Source organism: Pinus tabuliformis, chromosome 6 (genome assembly GCF_031772625.1).
Source record: "Pinus tabuliformis cultivar Carrire ecotype Pingquan chromosome 6, CPIR1, whole genome shotgun sequence".
NCBI classification, from domain to species: domain Eukaryota; kingdom Viridiplantae; phylum Streptophyta; class Pinopsida; order Pinales; family Pinaceae; genus Pinus; species Pinus tabuliformis.
In genome coordinates, this window is record NC_142292.1 from 1337243707 (window position 1) to 1337262090 (window position 18384).

The following is an 18384-nucleotide window of genomic DNA, read 5'->3' on the forward strand; positions in this document are numbered from 1 at the left end:
ACTCAGATAAATACCCTCCAATATTAAGATGAACTTGGCCTCCTACTGCAAGGACATTGAACTCCTATTGCATATTCAAAAGCTTATCTCTCGTAAACTACTATAACTATTACTACTCCTCTTAGAGACTTCGATCTCCCTCATATAACCTTCTCTTCCCTTCACATGCCTTTCCTTGGGACTTAGAGCTAGTGACATTCCCTAAGTGATTTTCACTTTCCTTTCATTCTCTCTTTCCTTCAATATCGAACTAGAGATAGTGCTATCATAGAAACCCTAACTTCGACTTTCACAAGAGAGAGAGAACTAGCCCAAACACTTCAATTTATTCAACTTCCTCTTCATTCATTCTTTCTTCGACCCTTCTTCTTCCTCTTCTTCGCATAGAATGAGATGAGTGAGTGTCTCTAATGGAGGACAAGTTCCTCTCTATATATATAAGATCTTTCAAGGGTAGACGTGGCTATTCATATAGGCTAACTTGATCTTGGAGGTATTTCGACACTTTAAAGAAAACCTTTGTAAATTCCTCTCCATTCACATATGATTTAAAACATTTTAAAAATGTATTGGTAGCATATAATATTCTCCCTCATGTGGCTATTTTAAGTCATCACATCCTTTCAAGTGGTGAGATAAACAACCATCAGTGTGTTCACGATTTAGATTACCCTTTTCTTTTTAAAACTAAATAATCAATACTACTCTATGCATATTTATCCCTTAGTTTTACCAAATACACATTTTAATACCTCCAAAAGTTGTAACCCTCTACCCAAAATCCCCACCCCTAATATCTATAATATACTCGCTCTTTTTTTCACAATTTTAAAACCCGCTTTATGAATGAACATGATAATTAGTAAAGTGAAGCCCATATGGCAAGTTTTCCCTTAAAGTGGTGATCCCATTTCTACCTTTAGTAATGGTCAATCACATATCATCTAATGACCCGTCACATTATCCCCATCCCTTTGAAAGACGAAAAATCCAAAACAAGATGTAAAAAGAAGTTTTAGACAAAGGGAGACTTTTTTCTAGGCACAACACTATTTTTACTTCAGCTATTATTTGTATATGACATCTCGTACATTTTGGCCAAATGCTCATTTTTTAAACTATTTTATACAGTTGCATATTATACATTACTATGTATAAGTTTTTTTGCACTCAACTTCTATCGTCTTATACCATGTGTGTCTTGTGCATCTTGTGGTTCTTACAAGCTCTTAGTTAATGCTATATTTTTTATGTGAACCAGACATACATGTGAAATATTGTCTGTGTAAGCTATGTTGCTTAGTTTTTTTATGTCCATGGCTAGATGTGATCCTTGTCTTGGTACGTTCTTAAGTGGGGCAAGTTGAGCTTGGACGTGAGTGCCCTAAGATGAGTTATAGGAAATTATTAGGTGAAAAAGGAATAATCTACTTGTATTGTGCAATTGTTCTAGATATTGCAACTAAAGCAGACCAATGTCAGATGAATTGTAGTAGCTAAGAACTTGATTGGTTTCCAAAGTCATGAAAAAATGTAAGGCTAGTTGCGAAGGTGTGAGTGCCAAGGCATGCTAGGGAATGCTAAGATGTGCTAGACAGTGTAAAGTCATGTCAAATATGCTAAATGTGCCAAGTGCTAAGGCACACCAAGATGTGCAAGGGTGTCACAATATATGCATGACTTGAAAACCCAATAATTACTTGTCAAATTCAAAAATCCATTTCTCCTTAATGAAAACTCGAAATTATATGATTCATATTGCGTTAGAATCATCTCAAACAGAACTATCATCCTTATCCATCACATGTCGAAAACTCATCATGGTTTTGGTCCAAACATCGATGGGTGGAAAACCCCATACATGGGTTCCAAGCCCCCAACCCTGCTTATGGTGTTTTGACCTCCAACTCTCGAACACTATGGCTTAGAGTCCTAGCAAGATACACAAAAATCTACATCGCATACTTCCAAATGAAATTTCTACCGATCATGGTTTTGGATGTCATCTCCCCACCAATGTTTGCAGTTTATGTGAGATGCATTGATCAAAGCTTAGATGCAGACATTAGGTAGCTTGGACGAGTCTTAAATCCCACTGGCACCAACTCTAATGACAACTCCATTGTCAAAGATAAAATCATTTGCCTCAGAGTTAAATTTGGTTTTTCAAGCTAAAGTATTTAGAGTTGAAGTTGGGTTGTCAAGTTAAAGTAGAGGAGAGGTTGTGCACCCTGCTAAGAAGTCTACAGCTACAACTAAATATGAAGGTAGCCGTTGATTTTTCTCAGGAGAAGAATAAGAAGAATAACAAGTGTCTTGTTCCTTATACACCACACCAACATGCAAACATCCATCTAGCCCTCTTCAGTGTTTCCATGGTTATAGGTAGCATTTAATGTTTATAAACTAATGTTAGCATTAGTTTCAAATATTGGAAATATGAATCAAATAAATGCATGGAACAGAGATATTGTATGAATAATATCAATGATATGGTTTGTATTCCTTGGGAAGAGGCCAAATAATACCATCAAATATCTTATTGGTCCTCAAAGTTAAATTGATAAATTTATAGGTTGAGAACAATGGTCATTTTATGAACATGGTAAAGTTCATAAAAACTTTGGATTAATATGCACAAGTACTAATGCTAACTAATACAATCGATTACTATAGTCCCATGTCATAAATGACAAGGACTAATAATAAAAATACTCCTATCTTCATGTCTCATAGATTAAAGTCCAAACTCTAAATAGAGAGTATGAACTCCAATGAATTAACGAACTCTCAATGAATTTCTTGCTCTATTGAAATATTTTTAATTTTGTAATTACTTATATATATGGTTGATTTTATTTCTTGTCTAGAGGTAGTGTTTGCTGAGTGCACTCTAAAGATTCTACTAAAAAAAAAGTCTCTAGTGTCCCTGAGGGTTTTCGAGGAATCCCTAGTGAGGGATGTTATATGTGGCAACACTTTCTCTATCCCACTCGCATAATTTGTTGTTATGTTTCAACATGCTATATTTGATTTATGTTGTGGAAAATCTAATATATCCTTTTAAATAACCTCTTCAACATAAGTCTGGATGCAACCTCAACCATGAGTGAGAATGTTAGTGAGGAAGATAGGGCTCGTTTTGAGACTCTCCTTTGAAGGATCTAGCACTGGCCATATGGAATTTACTGGGCTTCACTCATCATCTTTGAAAACTATTATTCTCCCATCATGGGGTTTAAGCACATAGCCATTGAATGTAGTCAGTAAAGTTTCTTTAATTAATTATCACATCAATAGCTCAGAAAATAGATTTTTGGGGCTCTACACAGTGAGTCTAGTAGGGAAAATAGTTTTTCAAGGCCTTGCATAGTGAGTCCACTACAAGGGTTCCTCCGATGTGGAGATGGTAAGGCCATGGGTCTTTGCCAAATCTCCAATAAATCGAGAGACTCCCAAAACTCCATCCTTGCGAAATCTTGGCTGAACAAATGTGGGACCAACAATGCCTATTGTTATAAATCCTCCTTACCCAACAATAACATTCCTAATAAAAGCTAAAAATATGTGTGCATCGATTCATATTTACTTTCATTTTAGGTCTTCAACGTTCATTATGGATAGAGCTACAGATTGCGATGGATCAACTACTTGAGAGTTGATATCAAGTGAGGTAGTTTTAGTCCAAATGAATAAAATCTTATCATTCATCTGGATAACATTTTTAGAAATAGGTTGGTTTAAGTTTCATCGATTTATTAGTTCTTGGTGCTGCATTAAAGGATTGACATTAATATATATTTTTATGGATTAAATATGTGCAGGTGGGTATACATAGCATTCCATCCACCTAGAAGAATAGATAATGATATTTAAAATTACTAGAACTCTTGGATAAAGAAAGAGATTTTTAAGGGTGAGATAATCTCAAAGAATATTGAGGCTTCCAAGGTACATATTAATTTTCCATAGTTCTTGTTCAAAGAATCTACATCTCTTAGCAATGAGAGTAAGCTGCTAAAAATTCAAGAATTTTAACCATCTCTAGAAACAAAAAATGTAAGAACCATAATTTGCAATATATATTACAATGGCACAATGATCTATAGGTTCAAGGACTCCCAGTTTCAAATACATTGCATGTCTACAACAACTTGAACCCAATTGAAGGTTCCTTTTGTTATAATCCAAATTCAAAAAAAGGTAATGGACTTACACTACATCATCCATGAATAAGAGTGACTACATGAGATCCCCGAATATGGAACTGTTAATTTATTCTCTTCATGAAACATTGGATCCTGTTGATCATGCTAACATAGCTAGATTGTTGGAATCTGGTTCCAACTATAATGGGGTTGTTTTAGGATATTTCAAGTGCTTATAAAATGGTGAACATTATAACCATGGCACTCAAAATAGTTGCAACTATTTGCCTCCACTTTATGATGCCAGTGAAGAATATGCAACCATTGATTTAAAAGATAGTGACAACAATTCACTAAGATATCTGGAGCAAAACCAAAAAAATGAGATCAATATAGCCCAAGAAACATGAGCATAAAATGTGAACAAAGTAATTTAAGATGCAAGAAGTGGAAACAATGATATAACCAATAAATTGAAGATAATAAGCCAAACACTAGGAACAGAGCATTTGTCAACATATAAATTTTTGCACTACCTCATTGTCCACTCTAGGAAAGGTCTTTCTTGAAGATATAGAAGCTTCATTTACATCAAAATATGCCCACCAAATAATGAATACATTTATATAGACTTTGAAATTTTTAATCAAATTATATAGAATAGAAAACATCAGTATGAAAACAATGATCAAATGGGAAGAGGGGTAGACTTTAAATGTGTGTAAGAACCAACTCTTGAGTTCAAAAACGTAGATTGTAGTTATACCGTCATCCAAGGTCTTCATGCATAGCTCACTAAAGGTGTATCAAGACGCTATTACTCTCCTGGCTATAGAATTGGATTATTTTATTTGTAACTCAGAGAAATGGAAAAGTTGTGGAGACAAGCCACATTCTTCTTCTTTCAATGGGCCATGAAAAATGAATAAAGCAAATAGTATCAACCCCCTGGAAAAGGAAAGTTGAGAAAAGCAAATACCATGAAAAAAAAGAATATAATGAGTTGTAGGGCTAAAAAACATACCACCCATAACAAACCTTTCCATCCAAAGATTATTCTATGTTGGGCAATGAAAAAAATATCCAATGGAAAATTCAAGTAGCCTACTACTACAAGGAAATTCAAACCCCAACTTGTGGTTCCAATTCTAATTTTACCCAAAATTACCTCATATTTAAAGGTATCACCATATGTTAAACCAAAAAAAAATAAAAAACAAAGATATCCTTTGGAGAAATAGAATCATCAAACAAAATTGAACCATACATATTAATGAACCTTATTTTATATATTAATACTAGGATGAACCTATTTTTCTATTGGAAAGAGAGAAAATTTCATATACACTAACAAATCCTTATACATTACCTACATTCGAATGAGTTAACAAAAACTAATGGCACCAGGAGAGCGATGATATTATGTTTTTGGTAGAGATCTTTCATCTCTTCCTCCAACACCAAGATTATTCTTATCTGTTGCAATAAAAATGGAAATACCCAATGGAGATCATTGCCTTCACAACTACTCCATTTCTACTAGTGTCTTGGGCATAAAATTGAACTCTTTCCCACTAGAGCTATTAGATTCCATTTCATTGAGCTACAATGATAGGTGAGAGCTATGCATAGCTCACCAAAGGTGTATCAAGAGGCTATTATTCTATTGGCTATAGAATTGGACTCTTTTTTTTTGTAACTTAGTGAAATGGAAAAGTTGTGGAGACAAGCTCCATTCTTCTTCTTTCACTGGTCCATGTAAAACAAATGAACAAAATAGTTTCAAGCCCTTATAGAAGGAAGGTTGAGAACAAAAACTAGCATGAACAAACAAAGAATCCAATGAGCTGAGTCGAGAGGGGTATCCCTTTGTAAACAAGCATCCATAGGCTTGTTAGAGTTAGTATGAATCTTTACTAGAAGTTGAGTATTCTCCACATCACCAACCACATCCAATGGAAAGGTACCAACCCCTACAATACAAATGATGTCTCCAAATAAGGTGCAGTCAATACCAATAATATCATGTTTTGAATCTATTCTCAAACTTAAATGCCTCGAACTCTGATGCAAAGAGGTCATCATCAACTACAATCATACCAACTAAATCACACATGTTATTCATTTATTTATTGGAAGCTTCACCATCATCAACAAGGTCTATTGTTGGATTCATCAATTCATAACTCACAATGAAGTCACCATCGACATGTGTCTCACCACTGAAATCCCACTACACAACCGACCTTCCACTAGATCCTCCAATATTTAGAACTAGTTTAATTGAAAACAACTTGAGATAATTGACTTTGGTTGCTACAAATTAGCAATCTCGCATGCTTGACTAAACTTCATATCCTCCAACTCAAATTTACTGAGTAAACTAGGTGACACAAGCCATGTCACACAAGTTAACTGCATCCAAGTTGTCTATTGATGTGGAAAATCAAATGTTATCAATTTAATCAAGGAAAAATAAAATTGAGAATTTATTTCTCCATTTTCAAAAATCCCTCTCAGTAAGAAAGGGATTATCGACCACCCCTATCCTGCACCTATGAAACCCAAACTTCCCTCTTGACAAAGTTTTTTTCAAAATGCGAGCATCTTGTTCCTCTATCTGAATGTAGTGTAGCAATATTATCCACCTTTGCACACAGTCCCATAAATGGTGATACCAGATCTCTATCTATTTGGATCGATCGTGAAATACAGGGTTGTTATAGAGTTTAATGCAACTCCAATTATCATAGTAAATCACAGTTGGATCCATCATCTGACCAAATAGTCCAACAAGTATCTTTCTTATCCATATCACCTCACATGTTTCTTGACTAGTAGCCATGTAATCTACCTCTACCGAGCTGAGCTCCACATATATTTGCTTCATTTTGTACCAAGAAACAGCTGCAAACCCAACACTGAAAATTCCACCTAATGTACTCTTTCAGTCTTACGGACTTTGTGCCCAATCTACATCTATGAAGCCACACAACTTCACTCCCTATTCCCATCTATACCATAGTCTGAATTGGGTAGTGCCTCTAAGGTACCATAAAACATGCTTAACTGCCATCCGAAATAATTTGGTTTCCCTAACTATAACTTGGCTTAGCTTCTTTATTGCATAGCACATATATGGTCATGTCTTCACAAGATACATCAGTGAGGCCACTGGTTGTTGATAAATGGTAGCATCCACTTCTTCACTTCAAGGGACATCCTCCCTCTAGTTGTTTGCTAGAGGTGTCTCTGTGGGTTTACATCTCTCCATGCATAATCTCTGTAGTATCTCATTTTCATACTTTCCTTGAGAGACAAAAATTCCTTGTAGTCTTCCCATACTTCCAACGAGAGGAAGCACTCCATGAGACCCACGTCCTACATTTCAGAAAACCTTGCAAGGTCCTCCCTGCAAGATATGATCAACTTATCATCATTGATTAAAATCAAATCAACAACATATAAGACAATAATAAGAAATTTACCTTTTATTAAGATGTGATTGAGGTTTGCATCCGCTTCAATTTTGGTGAAGCCCAAACTAGTGAGATAACTATCGATCCTAGTGTACCAAGCATAGGGTGCTTGTTTGAAACCATACAACACTCACTTGAGTCTGCACACATGAGACTCTCGTTCAAATGTCTTAAAATCTTTTGTTTTCTGGATGTACACCTCCTCCTCAGTAACCCTATTGAGAAATGTTGTTGTTTTTACATCCATCTGGTGGATCTTCCACCTTGTTTGCATAGTCAGAGCAAGAATTGATCTGATAGATGAGTACCTTGCTATAGGAGAAAAGGTATGCTCATAGTCAATTCTTAAATTGATATGTTTTTGTCTTAATTGTTAATTCTCTTAAATGGGTTTCGTCTTAAGTGGCCATTGTCTTAAATATAAAGTTTTGTCTTAAAATATTTTTGTCTCAAATTGTTTTTGTCTTAAATATAAAGTTGTCTTAAAATAATTTTGTCTTAAATTGTTTTTGTCTTAAATATAAAGTTTTGTCTTAAAATATTTTTGTCTCAAACTATTTTTGTCTTAAATATAAAATTTGTCTTAAATTTTTTTTGCCTTAAACTACTTTTGTCTTAAATACAAAGTCTTGTCTTAAAATATTTTTGTCTCAAATTATTTTTGCCTTAAAATATTTATCTTAAACTCTTTTTGTCTTAAATATACAGTTTTGTCTTTAAATATTTTTGTCCCAAATTGTTTTTGTCTTAAATTTTATATTTAAGACAATTCAATTAATATTACATTTTAATGTAAAATAACTAAAATAAAAAACTGACTTTTTGAGACAAAATATTTCTTTTGTCTTAAAAAAATGTCTTAAAAGTGCCCTTGGTGTAGTAGTGATTGCAACATTGAATAAATTAGTGTCTAATATTATGTTTTATAACATTGGGTTTAGGGTTTATTTTGTTTCGTAATATTATGTTTAGGGTCTATAATATTAATAATATTGTTTTTAATCCGTTGGGTTTATAATACTAATCCCACGTTTTGTAATCCCTTTGGTTTATAATATAAATGCTATAGTTTAATATGATTCCATTGGTTTTATTGTCCCTTTGGTTTTTAATATGACTCCCTTGGGTTTATTATCCCTTTGTTTATAATGTTAATCCATTGGGTTTATTAATCCCTTGAGTTTATAATATTATTAGTCCCTTAGGCTTATACTATTAATCTTCATATTTATAATATTGGGTTTTGTGATGTTATGTTTTATAATGTTTAGTTTAAAATTAAGGTTTAATATCATGATGTTGGAATGGTACAAAAATGTGTCCAACATCGCATTGTGACAAGCATTGTCTTAGTGAAAACATGAATTTCACAATGATTGTCTCAATGCTTTATTACATTGCAATTTATTCAACATCACAATGTGATGTTAAAAAATTGGGGTTTATTATTAGGTTTATAATATTATGATATTTAATAATGGGATTACAATATTGTGTTTAATAATAGGTTTATAATATAAGGGTGTAATATTGGGTTTATAATATTGCATTTATTATCACGGTTTGAAATGTTGAACAATAGAATGGTTCATAAATATATCCAACACCATAGTGTAATAAGCATCATTGCAATGTGACAAGCAGTGTGTCATTCATTGTGAGAATGATACTACATTGTAATTTATTCAATGTCGCATTGAAACATTGAATAAATTAGGGTTTAATAGATTGGTTTATAATATTGGTGTTAGGGTTTAGGGTTTATTCTTGTTCATGATATAGATTTTAGGGCTTTTAATCCCTTGGGTTTATAATACTAATTCTATGGTTCGTAATCCCTTTGGTTTACAATATAAATTCCGGGTTTTAATAATATTAGCTTGGGTATATTAATCCCTTGGGTTTATAATATTAATCCATAATATATGTAATGATATATTAAGGTTTAAAATATTAAAGTTTATTATCTTAGTATTAGGTTTGATCTATTAATAATTGGTATTAATATTGTTCCTAGGATTTACAGTCCCTTGGGCTTATGATATTAATCATAGGGTTTAATATTAATCCCTTGGGTTTATAATATTAATAAACCTTTGTGTTTATTAATACCAAGGACTAATAATATTAATCCCTTTTGTTTATAATATTAATACATTGGGATGATTAATCACCTCAGTTTATAAAACCTAATGTAAAACTTAATAGCAACATTAAAACCTAATGTAAAACTTAATATTAACATTAAAGCCATAATACAACAAGCAGTGTGACAATCACAGTGACAATCATTATCACAATTATACATTACACTACATATTATTTAGTGTTGCAATTAGGACATTGAACAAATTAGAGTTTAATATTCTAGTTTATAATATTGGGTATAAGGCTTTTAACTTTAAATTTTATAATCATAGAGTGTATAATATAAATCCTAAAATTTAATGTTCTTCCCTTGGGTTTAATGTACCTTGGGTTTATAATATTAATCTTATATATATATATAACAAAGAAAGAACCAGATATGCAGCAAAGAACCATATATGCAGCAAAGATGTGCCAAGATATATTTGCTTCTTAGATAATTACAGACTCCAGATATGAGACTAGCGCTCCGTGATGCAAGCAGATCGAGAAAACTTTTCGCAGATGCAGAGCAGGGAGATCTCGTCTCGTCTAAACTCAAAGAACTCGAACTTCACAATACAGACTATAGATTTAAACTCCGTGATGCAAGCAGATCGAGAAAACTTCTCGCAGATGCAGAGCAGGGAGACTTCACTCAGACTACAACACTACTCAGACTCTCTCAAAACTCTCAAGACTCCAATGCCCCTAATGAGCTTACAATACTAGTATTTATAATATCCTAGCAGGTCATCCGGTGAAAGGTTTTACCGGGAACTTGAAACTTAAAAGATTCGTTAGAACATCATGCAAGATGTCTATCACGAATCACGAAAGAACTTTGTACAAAAGTAATGAATAGTCCTAAAGATTCGGGCAAGTGGGGACAACCACTTGTTATCTCATCCTTGGAGGCTAAGCCATATGGGGACCGAATCATGACATCTCTGAAGTGAAAAGATGGCCGGAATCTAGGACGTCGGCTCTTATACAAAAGTAATTACATAGTGGAGATTTTATTCGGACCAAATCCCACGCAAACCAAAGAACAATAATTACACAGTGGAGATTTTATTCGGACTAAATCCCACGGAAACCGAAGAGTAGTATATGTACAAATAAAGCAGGATATGAAAGGATTTCATTTGATTGATCCCTTCAATCAGTCACTGTTAGCCCTGTCGTCATAATCATGTGCATGAGTATCTGGAACAACTGGATTATTATGGCCAAGCCTGATTTGGTCTTGTTCTATTAATTCTTTAATTAGTTCTTCATTGTTTGGAGCCAGCACTTCGTATGGGACAGATTCATCTAGCCAATATGGTGCTACATCTCTGGTACAACAAAAGAATGGAAATGTGAACATGAATGTTGGCCTGTCATGTGGGTCCACTGATATCAATCCTCTGAATCTGACAGAAAGCTTAAAGGACTCATCTTCTTCATTAGGAATTACAATTGTGTGTTTGTGGATGAATTCAAACTCTAAGACGAAATCATTTTGGACAGCTACATGCATTTCCCAATGAAAGATTCTGACAAACTCAGCAAAAGTCCTATCAAAAATGTTTTTAGCTCTAGGCAAATATCTAAACATGAATAGCTTAAACCATGGACTCCACCAATTGTTAGAGGAATCTATAGCATTAGCATAAAATATGACCTTAACCGAACCATGTATCCTAGCTCTTTGGTGAATGGAAAAGTAGTCTGACCATGTCCAGTCAGTATTTTGAATGCATCCAAAATAAACAGGATCTGGTTCCCTAGACAATGCATAATAAACACGCCATGGCCTAATCCTATATGGTAACTCTTTTGTATATGACCATCTAGACTCCTCGGAATCAAACCATTTTTGCAGAATGATTTGTCTTAAGCATAATGGCAAGACTCGGACCTGTTTTGATAGACATTCTAGACAAAACTCATAATGACAGTTACTACAGACTGTAACATTCTTAACTCTTTTAGACTCGACATGACTGGACTGACTTGTGGAAGCTTCGTGCTGGTTAAGTGGTCTGAACATCTTCATCTCCTTGGTTTCTTGAGCACCCTCTCTGGTAAGCATGTCAGCAAGATAATTTTCTGCACCAGATTTGTAAACAATATCAAAATCAAAACCTTCTAGCCATAGTGCCCATCTTAGTACTCTGGTACTACCTTCTTCTAACAACCTTTTGTTTGCCAACATCTCTTTCATATGCTTTAGATCTTTTCTGACAATAAATTTAACACTTTTCAAGAACAAGCGAAATCTTTTTATTCCTCTCTTTACTGCAAGTATTTCTTTATGAGAAGAAGGATACTTTTTCTCTGTATCATTAAAAGATCCTGAGGAATAGGCACAAACCAATTCTTTTCTTCCATGCTTTTGTAGCAAAACTGCAGCCCAAGTGTGATAAGAAGCATCTGTTTCAAGTATAAAAGGAAGATTAGTATCAGGAAGCTTGAGTTTTGGCAAATCATTAAGCTTACTCTTAATACTAATTACTGCTGCTGTCATTTCATCTATCCAACTGACACCTTTCTTCTTTAGTCTGTTCTGCAGTATATTTGTATCCTCTGATTGTTTAGCATAAAATTTTCTTATATAATTCAGACATCCAAGAAATCTCTGCAGGGTCTTTACATCGGCAATTATATCAGGAAACTTTAATAGATGGATTAGCACATGTGGCTGAAGTTCTACATGTCCTTTTTCTATGTGTAAACCCAAGTAATCAATCTTGACTTTTCCAATCTGAAACTTCTCTTCTGAATCTGAAAGTACTAATCCATGCTTATATACAAGTTGGTAGAATTGTTCTAAATGGATCTTGTGCATATTTACATCTCTGCTAAATACAAGCAAATCATCAATATATACAATAATGTACTCTACCCCACCAAAAATGTCTTCCATCCTTTTTTGGAATTCAGATGGAGCATTTTTCAAACCAAAGGGCATCACAGTCCATTGATATTGGCCATGAGGAACAGTGAAGGCTGTTTTATACCTGTCATCAGGAATAATACCAATCTGCCAAAATCCACTTTTAAGATCAAACTTGCTAAACACATTAGCATTAGCAATTTTGGCAAGTAATAATTCTTTGTTAGGCAGAGGATATCGAATAAGAAGAAGAGCATCATTCAAAGCCTTATAATTAATCACAAGCCTTTTCTTGCCTCTTTTCTGCTCACTATGCTTATTGACATAAAAAGCCGGGCAGGCCCAAGGGCTCTTGCAGGATTCAATAAGCTTTTGTTCTAACAATTGTTCAATTTCTGCTTTGCATAATTCTTGCTCTTTTGGACTCATATGATTTGCACTGGCTTTTTGTGGCCTAGGAATATATCCTTCTCGGTAAGGTAGTGCAACAAAATACTTTTCTCTTGCCCAAAAGGCATCTGGCCTACTTGAAGTACAATCTGCACGAAGTTTATCAGAAATTTGTTGCAAAGTTTTGGGACCATGTAACTCTGCATTTTTTACGATCCTATTAATATTGGTCAGATCTTGCAGACTATACTGGAGAGGATCCTGATCTTCAGGTTGCACATTAATTTTATAGTCACTAGAAGCAGGGACTGTGATAGGACCAGCAGTGGTGGAGAATATAACATAATCTTGTCCAAAAGTGACTGGCAAATATTTCTTCAGAAAATCTTGTCCTAACAGAACATCAGCACCAGTATCAAAACTATACAAAGTGACAAAAACCTGGACATCATTCAAGAAAATAGGAAATTCAGGAGCTATGTGACTTATTTCCATTAAATCACCAGTGATAGCCCTGAATTGGAGTTTAGTAGGCTGCCAATAATAATGAGGAATAGCTTTATATTTGCAGTAGCTACTCATAGCACCAGAATCTATTTGAGCATCCAAAGTATATGGTTTAATGCTAGGGACTTTAATTCTTATTGGAATAACTACTCTATCTCCGATGCCCATAACATTAAAAAGCTCAACATTTTTATTTGGGGATATTTCTTCAATAACTGGCACATTTTTCATCAGTAGGCTGGTTAATTTGGAATTACAATCATCGTAATCAGAAATAAGTATTTGAACTTTGGAAGACAATTGTATCATTTCTGACCTTGTATGGTGAATTGAAGATTCCAAATCTGTGATCTTCTTTTTAAGAGCATCAATTTGATTCATACCTGGAGATACTGAAATCTGCAAAGGTCTGAACATTGAATCGAACTCTTTTTCGATGAAGTCATCATCATCTATTTCTTCCTCTGAAAATTTTTCTTTCCTTTTGGATGGCAGTTGTTTCTCAAGATTTTCAAGTTTTTCAGTCAATCTTCTTCTTGCGGTAAACTAAACTGGATCTAACTGTGCTAGATCAGCTTTGACTGCTGCAATCTTTTCTTGTATCTCTCCTGAGGAATTCAAACTAAACATTTTAATATCAGGAATGAATGTTTCATCAGAATCAGATGATTATGAATCAATTGTTAATTTCCTGATTTCAGGAATTTCACTATCCGAAGATTCTGAAGAAGAACTTGAAACTTCAAAATATTCTCCATCAGAGTGGGATATGAGATCCCAATCTTGTGGATCATGTATTGTAGAAAAGATATTCATTATCTTCATCTTCTTTTTATCCTTTCTTTCTCTGCAAGTGTTAGCATAATGACCTTCTTTACCACAAATAAAACACACACCTTTTTTAGAAGGTTTTGATCTTTTCCTAAATACTACCCTTCGTCCTTTAAGTGATCTTTTGGAAGGAACATATTTTTTCTTTTTAGGAAAGTATTTATCAGCCTTGCAGGAGCAAGAGTTATCAAACTTTTCCTTTTTAGAAACCTTTCTTTCACTTTTCTTGTGACAACCAAAATTATAGGTTTCTTTGAAATTATTGCAAAGCTTTGTGCTAAAGTGCATCTGTTTTGAAAAATTCTTCTTGGCTTTGCTCTCTGCACATTCTTTCTGCAATATTGTGACAATCAATTGGTGAATAGCTGCAAATGATTGCCCTTCCAAATTTACTTTATGATCTGCTATGTACTGGTTAATTAGATCAGGAATTTTTCCAGGCATAGACTGGATGTAATATCTCAGATAGGCAACATTATGTGGGTCACTAGCCTGATACAGAAGTTTTTGCATAACACAAAAATACTCTTGCAAGTAATCAATGTCGCATAACTTCTGGGAGAGAAATAGCTGTGAATGATGGGCTGAATCTTCAGGGACTAATCCAACAAATTCATGTTTTAAAGCTTCAAAAAGTGCTCTTAAGGGATCAGTACTATGTTCAACTATTTGATCTTTCTCTTCCTCTGCAAGCCTTTCCCACCATTGCTTTAGTATGCCAGTAAAAGACCATACAATCTGAGTAACTACATCAGACCATGACACTTTGGCTTCAGCTTTCCTCGGTAATGCCCAAGCATGGACATTATGCAAAACAGCAATTACTTCATTATAATCAAGGCAATCAATATTTACTAACAATGAATTTCCATATCCTCTGGAAGCAGGATTGTCTAGCCTTATAGGTACAGATTGCAGATTTTCAGTATATCTGCTGAACGGGGTGGATGCTGATGCTTCATGTGCATTGGTATCACCGGCACCTCTTTTCCCTTTGTTGGAATGGAAAAATGAATCACTTCTGTCTATTTTAGAATTTGATTCACCTTGTGTTTGCTCACCAGTTACTCCTGACATGGCCATTATTGAAGGAGCAGATGGTTGGCCATTTTGTTTCATCAAAGAACTAAGGCTAACATAGTTCTTTGGTAGTCTTAGACTTTCAACAGAAGGAAGATCAACTAGTCTATTCTTCATCAACTCTGTCTTTTCTCTAGCTAGATTGATTCCTTTCTTGATCTTCTCAAGTCTGGCTTTATCTATATTCTCTATCCCTTTAAAAAGAATTTGCTTTGATTCATCAGATTTGGAGGAGAATTTCAGCTTTGAACTTAAGACATCTACTTCTCTATAATGAGGTGGAGAAGCAGGAGTGGGGAGTGCATTTGTAAGATGTTCTAAAGACTTGGAGATGATACCCATGTTTGACTGAATATTATTTAACTTTTGTGTGTGTGAATCTTGGATTCCCAATGTCTCAACATAACCAGTATGCATCTTTTTGATGTGCTCTTTAATTTCTAAAACATCTCGGGCTATATCATCAATATTCTGAAGCATACAAACTATTTGGTAGTTTGTATAATTATGCAGCTTTTCATTTTCATTCTGATCTGGATCAGAAGTTGCTTTCATAGATAACCATTGGAAATCTGCTTTCTTCGTTCCATTGCTAAATGTCCTTCTAGAATTTCCAGATTCTAAATATCTTTCTGGTATTTTTGCACTAACTTCTGACTGAGCTCTAGGAAGTGAGAAACTTTTGATATCAGGTATAAAGACTTCAGAGCTAGGAGATTCATCAGTCTGGAATGTAGAAGATGAAGATGGAACACAGAACTGACAATCATCAGGTTTATGAGAGGTGGATTTTCTATGATCCTCTCTTGGAGCAGAATGTCTTGATGATAAGCTTCTGGGAACAGGGGGTATCTGTGGATTCCTACCACCCAAGATTGTAGATCTAGGGAAGGATGACATAGATCTAGTAAGTGAAGTAGTGGTAAATTTAAGACCAGTGGATCCGTCAGGATGATAGATGAGAGACAATTTCGGAGGAACTTTAGAGGTTTGCAGTTGAGGATATTTCTGTGAAAGTGGAATATAAGTACTATTCCATTCATCTGGAAGGGTACATTCTGCAAAACCAATCTGTAGGGGAGCAGTGTTACCAGGGCCAACAATAACACCTTCTTTTAAAGCTCTACCAGTTAACTTTGGATTCAGAGGAGGCATGGAGGTGGAGACAAATCTCAGGCATGTAGAAGCATGGAGCTGAGCAATCTGTGACTGTGGGGCAACATTAAAGCCATAAAACTAAATATAAGCATTCAAGAATTCATTGATATAAGGGTCTATTAATGAAACTTGATACCTAGGGATAACTGATGACCAAACAGGGCCATTATTGAGTGGACTTTGGAATCCTCCCAATAAAGCGTCATCGAAGTTATTCATTCTTGTATCAAGGACACATGTCAAGCATGAAGTATTTAGACCAGGACGGACTAGAGGATTAATTCCAAATTGTACGATACCGATATGGATATATCTATAACCATTTTCTAAACCCCATTTGATATCTTCTGGTTGTATTAGTGGGATTTGATATACAGACTGGCCAGTGGAAATGGGAATATTCACAGATGTAAATCTAAATAGCTGAGCAGCTCGAAACTGGAAAACAGGCATTTTATAAAGCTTATCAATATCAATCTCTAGCAATGTCCAGTTAGGTTGTGGTTCAAATTCTTGTACTAATACTTTTTCATCATAGAGAACATCTTCATTTCTGGTTTTATTTAAAAACTTATTCATAAAAGACCATCGATTCTTATGAGCTATCTTTCTGTCTTCGGGCTTCTGAAGAGAAAACTCATTCATATAACCAGCCATTGAAAGAAAGTATGAGTAAGCACCTGAACAGAGGAGAATCAAAGCTTTTGTGCACCAGGAAAGCAAACACGGTAGTCCTTCACCTTCACAGCTCTCTACCAGCGCCTTATCGCAAACTTAGACTCGTGGACAATAGCTCGGACAAATACTACTCAATGGAAGAACCAGACAATTTAAAACAGCTCTTGGACAAAGAACCAGATGGCTCTGATACCATAAAACAAAGAAAGAACCAGATATACAGCAAAGAACCAGATATGCAGCAAAGATGTGCCAAGATATATTTGCTTCTCAGATAATTATAGACTCCAGATATGAGACTAGCGCTCCGTGATGCAAGCAGATCGAGAAAACTTCTCGCAGATGCATAGCAGGGAGATCTCGTCTCGTCTAAACTCAAAGAACTCGAACTTCACAATACAGACTATAGAGTTAAACTCCGTGATGCAAGCAGATCGAGAAAACTTCTCGCAGATGCAGAGCAGGGAGACTTCACTCAGACTACAACACTACTCAGACTCTCTCAAAACTCTCAAGACTCCAATGCCCCTAATGAGCTTACAATGCTAGTATTTATAATATCCTAGCAGGTCATCCGGTGAAAGGTTTTACCGGGAACTTGAAACTTAAAAGATTCGTTAGAACATCATGCAAGATGTCTATCACGAATCACGAAAGAACTTTGTACAAAAGTAATGAATAGTCCTAAAGATTCGGGCAAGTGGGGACAACCACTTGTTATCTCATCCCTTGGAGGCTAAGCCATATGGGGACCGAATCATGACATCTCTGAAGTGAAAAGATGGCCGGAATCTAGGACGTCGGCTCTTATACAAAAGTAATTACATAGTGGAGATTTTATTCGGACCAAATCCCACGCAAACCAAAGAACAATAATTACACAGTGGAGAGTTTATTCGGACTAAATCCCACGGAAACCGAAGAGCAGTATATGTACAAATAAAGCAGGATATGAAAGGATTTCATTTGATTGATCCCTTCAATCAGTCACTGTTAGCCCTGTCGTCATAATCATGTGCATGAGTATCTGGAACAACTGGATTATTATGGCCAAGCCTGATTTGGTCTTGTTCTATTAATTCTTCAATTAGTTCTTCATTGT